This window comes from Pteropus alecto, unplaced genomic scaffold, assembly GCF_000325575.1.
Source record: "Pteropus alecto unplaced genomic scaffold, ASM32557v1 scaffold22, whole genome shotgun sequence".
Taxonomy (NCBI): domain Eukaryota; kingdom Metazoa; phylum Chordata; class Mammalia; order Chiroptera; family Pteropodidae; genus Pteropus; species Pteropus alecto.
Window position 1 is genome coordinate 18,289,708 of NW_006434839.1, and position 8,606 is coordinate 18,298,313.

Here is an 8,606-nt window from a genome sequence, read left to right on the forward strand (position 1 = left end):
CTGTATGACTACACCTATGTAGCTGAAGATGGTTAAAAAACACACAACCATCCTGACTAGTCTCTCTTCAAATTCATAAACTTCACTGCACATGAATTCTTTCATGATACCTGGCTATATTTTTTATTTTCTCTGACCATTCCTTCTCATATTTTACTCCAAGGCCATGTGTCAAACAGAACCAGGAAGACAGAAGATATTACTTTCTTTAGCTATCTGGGCACCTAGGTAGCACTCATGGCAACTAGAACACTTGTGCCAGTTGCCTCTTGCCTGAATTAATGCCTTCCTAATTATCCAAGTGTGCCACCCAAATATTCTCTTTTGTTAAATGTATGCCATGACTTAAAAGATTTAGGGGAAACTATCTTAGATGACAATTCATATTTTCTTCTCCAAATCCCCAATATTTCCTTTCTCATCACGCTCATGGCTCAATTTATAACTTTCTTCCTATTTAATTGATAAAAAATTGAGTCAGTCAAAAGAAAACTTTCATAATTTCCCACCTTCACATTTATCAACCTTCGTTCTTTCCTGTGCCTATGGATAGTGTCCAGTATTCTCACTAAAAGTGATCCCTCTTGTACCTTAAATCCCTTCCTTCTCACCTATTCAAGGTACTCTGGGACAACTCTCAACTCGTCCCTCAACTTCACCAAATTTCCCCTCTCCTTAGTTAATTATCTTTATATCCAGTACACCAAAAGGATGTTATTTCTCTCACCTCATAAATAAACATGACTTCACGTTCCCATCCACCTACCAACTATTCCTCTCCTTTAAGCAAAATTCATAAAAGTCTATACTCACTGTCTCTAATTCTTCTCTTCCCAATCTCTTGACTCTTACAAAAATGCTCTTTATAGAAGGCAACAATAGCATTTATAATGCTAAATCCAGTGGTCAATTTTCATTCCTCATCTTAATTGACCTGCAACATTTGACTAAGTTCGTCATTCCCTTCTTCTTGAAACATTTCAAACTTGGATTCAAACACCATTTTTATTGGCATTCTCCTCCCCTATATCATCTCAGCCTCCATCTCTTTTTCATGGTCTCCAAAGTCAGATTGTCTCAGGCTCTTAGTTCCTCTTTTTTATATTCAGTCAGACCCTAGACCATCTAATCGGAGAGTATTCTTAAGCTTTAAAGTACCTACAGATCACCTGGGGATCATGATAAAATGCCAAAACTGATCCAATAGTTCTGCGGTAGGGCCCGAGATTATGCATTTATAACAAGCTCTCAGATGAGGTTAGTGCTGCAGCAGCAAGATCTAGCTCACTATCACGGTGCAAACACTATCAACATTTAGATGACTTTTATATTTCTCTCTTCACTCTGGACCTCTCTCCTGAACTCTGTCTCATATATTCAACAGTTCGTTTGATATTCTACTTGGATGTGTCGAGCTTAACATATCTAAGTGTCCTGAATCCTGAGCATGTATTCAGTCTTGCCTCTGCACCCCAACCAGCTTCTCCTTTTGTCTTTCCAATCTCAATAAATAACAATTTCATCCTTAAAACTTCTCAGATCAAAACCTTTAGCATCATCCTTGGATCTCCTTCTCTTCTACCCTATATTCAACTCATTATCAAATTTTGTTGCTTCTATCTGTAAGATACATGCAGAATCCAACCATATCCCAACTACGCCACATTGGTCCGAGCCATTGTGGTCTCTCACTAGGACTGTTGCAATAGAGTCTAACTGGTCTCCTAACTGCTTTTACACTCCTTTTCAGTCTAGTCTCAACACAGCATAATGACCCTGCTAGAATATAACTCCAATTACTTCTCACTTAAAATACTCCAATAGTTTCTCTTATCACTTAGAGCAAAAGTCAGTGTTCTTACAGAGGACCATATCATCTGCCCATCTCCCGCCCCACCCACTGTGATTCTATTTCCTTCTCTAATTTAAATGCAGCATATCCTCACTGTTCCTCTAACATATCAAGCATGATTCTGCCTTTGCTTTTGCTCTTGCATTACTTTTGAGTACTCTTCAAAATGCCCACTTGGCTTTCTTCCTCATTTCATGCAGGTCTCTGCTCAATTGTCACCTTACTATGAAGACTTTTCTGACTATGCTATGTAAAATGACCCCTCTAAATCTCTGCCTTATTTTTCTCCTTAATTACTATCTGTCATATTAATAGTTTAATCATTTATTTGTTTTTCTGTCCCCACCACTAGAAGGTAAGCCCCATGAGACTGAAGACTTTGCCTTTTTTGTTCACTGTTGTATTCCAGCACCTAGAACACACAGATGCACTCAATAAGGTGTTGAACATTTCATTAAGGATTCTCACTTGATGTTACCATCACTTTTTAAATACGTGCCTCTACATTAGCCTCAGGTGCCAGGCACCACTTGACTGTTCTTGTCCTCAGTTGATAAGCTTCACCCTCTCTGGTCAAACTGCTGCTGTGCTCCACTGGTTTTCTGAGCATCAGAGCTCTTTCAGCCCAATCTGGAAGGTCGATGGTCCTCAGCTGGCTGCACAGTAGAATCACTTAGGAAGCCTTATAAGCTAACAATAACCTAACCTCATTCTCCCAAGATTCTTCTTTAACTGGCTCGAGATGGGGCCTTGTTTCAGTGGTTTTCTTAAATTCTCCAGATTTTCCTAATGTTCATCCAAGTTTCTCAATTACTGCTCTGATGATTATTACTATTTTAGTTCAGGGCTGTTACAAAAAAATACCACCAACTAGGTGGTTTAAACAACAGACATTTACTTTTTACATTTCAGGAGGCTGGAAGTCTAAGATCAAGGTGCTGGCAGATCTGGTGTCTGGAGAGAGCTGTCTTCTTTCTGTAACCTCACGAAAATGGGCCAGAGAGCATACTGGGATCGCTTTTATGAGGGCACTAATTCCACTCAGGAAGGCCCCACTCTAATCACCTAATCACCTCCTAAAGGCTCCATCTTTTAATACTGTCACATTGGCATGAAGGTTTCAGCATACAAATTTTCTTTTGGAGTGGGGGGGGCGGGGTGCAAACGTTCCATCCATAGCAATCATGGTGACCTCAAATGTATAGTCTAGGTCTGTGAGTTTTTTAAACTTTAATGTGAATGAGAAGCACTTGGAGGGTTTGTTAAATGGATACCTGGGCAAATCCTTAGTAATTCTAATTTGGTTGGTTGGAGGTGAGGAGCATGAGTTTTTATTTCTAACAAGCTCATAAGTAATACATGATGCTGGGGCCCTAGGACTACACTCTGAGAATCAGTGGTGTAGTTTTTTTCAAGTTGATTAATATCTCTGTGGAGGAATCTTGCAATATCTTTCCAGAGACTGGGCTTAGGAGCTCTAAATGGGATAGCACTTCCCGCGATCCTGGGTATACCCTCCAGCAACAGATCCAGCAACAGAGGCTCTTTCATTCTCCCTCTTCTCAGAATAAGTCCCCTCTCCAACAGTGAGGACACAGCTAATTTTCCTTTTTTTTTTTTTGGAAAGCTTGACTCTGAATTGTTCACCAATTTAGTATGTATTTGAAGTATTTATATAAGTATTTATTGAACTCCTATTATGCTCAAGGTACCATGCTGACAATGCAGAAAATAACAATGTGTTCTTGCCAAAGCAAATTTAACTACCTGTCCCAAAATGTTTTTATAAATTTCTCCCAAGGATCATCAACCAGCCTGTGGGATTATTCCAGAGTTCTCCCAACAGGAATGTAGATTAGGCCTCAAAGGGAAGCTGGGTATTCTCTCATAGACTCTTACAGCTACTGAACAGTTTGTCCATGAGCTCTTCCTTTAAGAGACAAAAAGTAGGTAGTCTTCCATAAGCACACCCTAAAAGATGGCAGGTAGAAGCAATGTTGACATGCAAATATTTTCCAGCCAATGGTAAAGATCTCTCATGCCCTTTCCTGCCGAATGTGTGAGGCCCACCTTCCCAAAGACACAAAATGTAAGTGGCACAAAGAAATGTAGGATTGCATAGCCAAATAAACTGAGAAACATTCCGTATGACATTCTACTCTTAGTCAAAAATACACCTTCACATATTAAAGGCTCTGAGATGTCCTGCAGTAGCCTATGGCATCCAATTAAACAGACTGAGAAACTACTGATACAGGTCAATCCAAGCCTTTTACACCTATTACACCTTTATAGACTTTTGGCTCTATTAGACAGAATTGCTTGGACATTAGCAAAGGCTATTAGAAATCGAAGACAGAGCCGCAAGCCTAAATCTGGGTAGTATCTCAGCTTTAAAATCCTGCGGTGAGAGTTTTACTTTTCTGAGGAGATTTTCTGTAGTTTGAGACTCAAGAGAGGGTAGAGCAGCGCTTGTAGGCTCTAAAGAGGAAAGCGCAACTAGGAAGTGGTTCTCTGATCCCTGTGAGGTAAACTGTCAGATGACTTCTCTCTGATTAGAAGTGAGTCTAAACTTTCCAATGGCTCAAAATCCAGAAGTGAGATATGATTTCTAGAAAGACCTATAACCTCTCTGAGCCTCACAGTTCTTAGAACCTCCTTCACAGTGACTGTATGAGGAACAAAATGAGAATTATATACGAAAAGCACCTGGCCCACAGTCAGTGGGGGAAAAAAAGAGTTTATTCAAAGAATCACCTGGGAAGTGAGTCACCCAGGAGGTGAAAAGTCAGAAAAACTGAAAACCACAGGACTTGGTATAACATGGACAACTTCCAGAACGGCAGCGAGGCACTCTGTGGACTGACTCCCAGGTGAAGCCACCGTTACTGGTAAAACTTATTAAACAACCATTAAACTCTCTGGAAATTGTCCTAATGGCATATAGCAATGAAGAAACATCCATTCAGGAAAATATAGTAAATCTTAATAAGAACAGCAGAAGTCCTCTAGCTTTAAAAGGTGCTAAAAATCATTTAAGTCACAACCTGCTCCCTATTTCCTTCCCTACCTCTACTGCATAGGGGTTATGGCCAGAAAGTTGGGGTTCCCTCTTTCCCCATTTCACAGTCTAAGACACAGTATCTCCCTTCAGGGCCTGGGTGACAGAGCTTCTCACTCCCTCGTCCTGTAGCTCGGTGTTGCAGAGGTTAAATTTCAGATGAATGAAATGTAAGAGGCTCCCTTCCTCCACTCAGTCCCTGTTTAAGGGCAGAGGATCATCCCAGGGGTTGCAGGCTAATATCGGGGCCTCAATTGCCTTACCCAGCTCATCCATAGGGTGGAAACTCTGTACCAAGAAAGGTGAGCTTAGAAGACCAGAGTCTACTACCTTGCCCAGCATCTTGCTACTCTAGTGACCAAATTTTGGTCTTCAAATACCATTTGAACCAGGAACCAGGGCTCCTTGAAGAATTGGTTAATTCTGTGTCTTCAAGTAAGCTAAGAATATGTACAAGTAAACTCAGAATATTTCGTCATACCCAAATGCAAGGAAACCATCAAAACCTGTTAAGGTATTTTAATGGGCTCAGAAGCCAACTAGAGGAAGCCTTCGGGTTTATAAGAAATATGCCAGTTCATATGAAATATGGAGGTCAGAAACTATTAAATAACACCATGGAGACAGAAATAGCAAAATCCAAACTGTGGGAAACTGCAAAGGATAAACAACCAAGTTTCTTCAGTCAGTAAATTTCATGAAAAAAAAGAAAGAAAAAGAAAAAAATTAGAAGGAGAATATATAAAGGGACTTAAGAGAGATATAAACCAATTGCAATAGGTGAAACTTAATTGAATCTTAATTCAAGCACATATAGGTATTCCTTTTTTGTACTGGTCAGATATAAATGAATTTCTGTTACCATGGTTTAGCTAAATAATACCAGTCCCTCAGCAACATGATTCAAATTTCAGCTATCACAGTATATTAACTGTGAATAATTATATAAAGTGCAAATATCACAACTAGCTCTTTAGTTCACAAATCACTATAAATATAACAGTTTGCATCATGCTCAGTGATAAATCTGTCACTTCTTTCAAAGTCTATTGGTGACCAGTCACTGAGCAACTGTTATCTAGTACACTCACAAGCAACAAAGTGTGGAGAGTGTGTGGTTGTGTTGACTCCTTGTCTCTCAATGATAAACCCACATGACATTTCATAAAAATAGAGAATCAAAAGAGGGAATTGGCCAACAAAAATGAAAATGCAGCAAAGAAACAAAAAGTGACAAAGCTGGAAGTGAAATTCAAATTGAATGTAAAAAGAGTTATAGAAGAAGTAGCTATCTGTTGACACCGTGGCCATTCAAGAGACTAGATATGCAGCCAGAGGAACTTAGTGAAGGCAAACTGAGTAATATAAATGAGGAAAGTGGTTATGACAAAAAGACAAAGATGTCCCAGAAGAAGTGACATCAGCAAAAATCTTTACATTGAACAAACTATTTTCCAAGAATTTTTTATGACATTGGAGGCAAAAGGATAAAATGTTGGAAGCTGATAAAAATTTAGGAGTATGAAAACTTGCCAATACATAGAAAAGATGCTCTCTTCATACTGTAAATTACACAACCAAAAAGGACAAGTATTGTTCAAACTATTCTGTTTAAAAAAATGTATTTATTTTAATTAGTTTCAAGTATACAGTACATTGGTTAAACATCTAGACAGTTTGTAAAACGATCCTTCCAAATGCTCCCTCCCTCCCCTACCCTTCACCTAGACAATGTATTAATGCTAACTGCATTCCCTATGCCATGCTCCCCATCCCTATGACCATCCATCAGCTACTGATTTGTACTTCTTTAATCCTTCATTCCATTCTCCCACCCCCAAACCCCTTTCCCCTTGGTCCATCACCAATTTGTCTATTATATTTGTGAGTCTGTTTTTGATTAGTTTGTTCTTTTTCTTCCTTAGATTCTGCATATAAGTGAAATCATATAGTGTTTAGCTTTCTTTGTCTGACTTAAATACCTGCTAGGTCCATCAAAGCAATATCTTTTTCTATCCCCTTCTTTTTAGTCTGTGTGTGTCTTTTAATCTAAAGTGAGTCTCTCATAGGCAGCATATGTAGAGGTCTTGTTTTCTTATCCTTTCAGCCACTCTATCTTTTGATTGGAGCACTTAAATCTTTTCCATTTAAGGTACTTTTTGATAGGAATGTAGTTGTTACCATTCTTTATTCATGTTTTTGATACGTGTTTTTTCTTCTTAAAGAAGTCCTTCCAACATTTCCTGTAATATTGGCTTGATGGTGATAAATTCCTTTAGCTTATTTTTGTCTAGGAAGCTCTTTATCTGTCCTTCAACTCTAAATGATAACTTTGCTAGATAAAGTATTCTTGATTGTAGATCCTGGGTCTTCATCCTGTTGTTAATATTTTTTTAATTAAGTTTTTTAAGGGTAACATTGGTTAACACAACTATACAATTTTCAGTTGTACATTATAGTTTGACATCTGTAGATGTCAAATAGAATTACTGTGTGTTTACCACCCAAAGTCCAGTTTTCTTCAGCTACCATATATTTGATCCCCTTTACCCACTTCACCCTCCCCCTACTCCCCTATATTTGATGCTCTTTACCCCATCTACCTACCTCCTCCTCCTCCACCCCATACCCTCTGGTAACCACTAGTCTATAGTCCATGCCATGAGCCTCTGTTTGTTTATCATGTTCATTTGTTGCTTTTAGGTTTATATCTCACATGTGATTTTCAACTTTTTCTGTCTGGCTTATTTCTCTTAGCATGATTATCTTGAGGTCCATCCATGTTCTCGCAAATGGCAGTATTTCATCTCTTCTTAGGGCTGAGTAATATTCCATTGTATATATGTACCACAGATTCTTTAGCCAATCATCTATTGTAGGACACTTAGGTTGCTTCATGTCCTGGCCACTGTGAATAATGCTGCTATGAACATCAGTGTGCAAATATCTTTTTGGATATGGGTTTTCAAGTCTTTGGGGTAAATACCCAGTAAAGGGATTACTAGATCATATAGTAGATCAATTCTTAGTTTTTTGAGGAATCTTTATACTGTTTTCCATAGTGGCTGTACCAGTTTGCATTCCCACCAGCAGTGTGTGAGGGGTCCTTTTTCCTCACATCCTCTCCAACATTTATTATTACTAGTCCTGTTGATTAAAGCTATTCTAACAGGTGTGAGGTGGTATCTCATTGTGGTTTTGATTTGCATTTCTCTAATAGCTAGCGATGTTGAGTATCTTTTCAAATATTTATTGGTCATTTGTAGGTCTTCTAGGGAGAAGTGTCTGTTCCGGTCTTCTGCCCATTTTTCGATTGGATCACTTGCTTTTTTGAAGTTATTGAGTTGTATGAGTTCTTTGTATATTTTGGAGATTAGCCCCTTTTCAGAGGTGTTGCTTGCAAATATATTTTCACATTTGGATGGTTGTCTCTTTACCTTGTTGATGATTTCTTTTGCTGAGCAGAAGCTTTTTAGTTTGATGTAGTCCCATTCATTTATTTTAGCATTTACTTCCCTTGCTTTTGAGGTCAAATTCATAAAATCCTCTTTAAGTCCAAGGTCCTTGAGTTTAGTTCTTATGGTTTCTTCTATGCATTTTATTGTTTCAGGTCTTATATTCAGGTCCTTAATCCATTTTGAGTTAATTTTGGTGTATGATGATAGACAACAGTCTAGTTTCATTCTTTTGCAG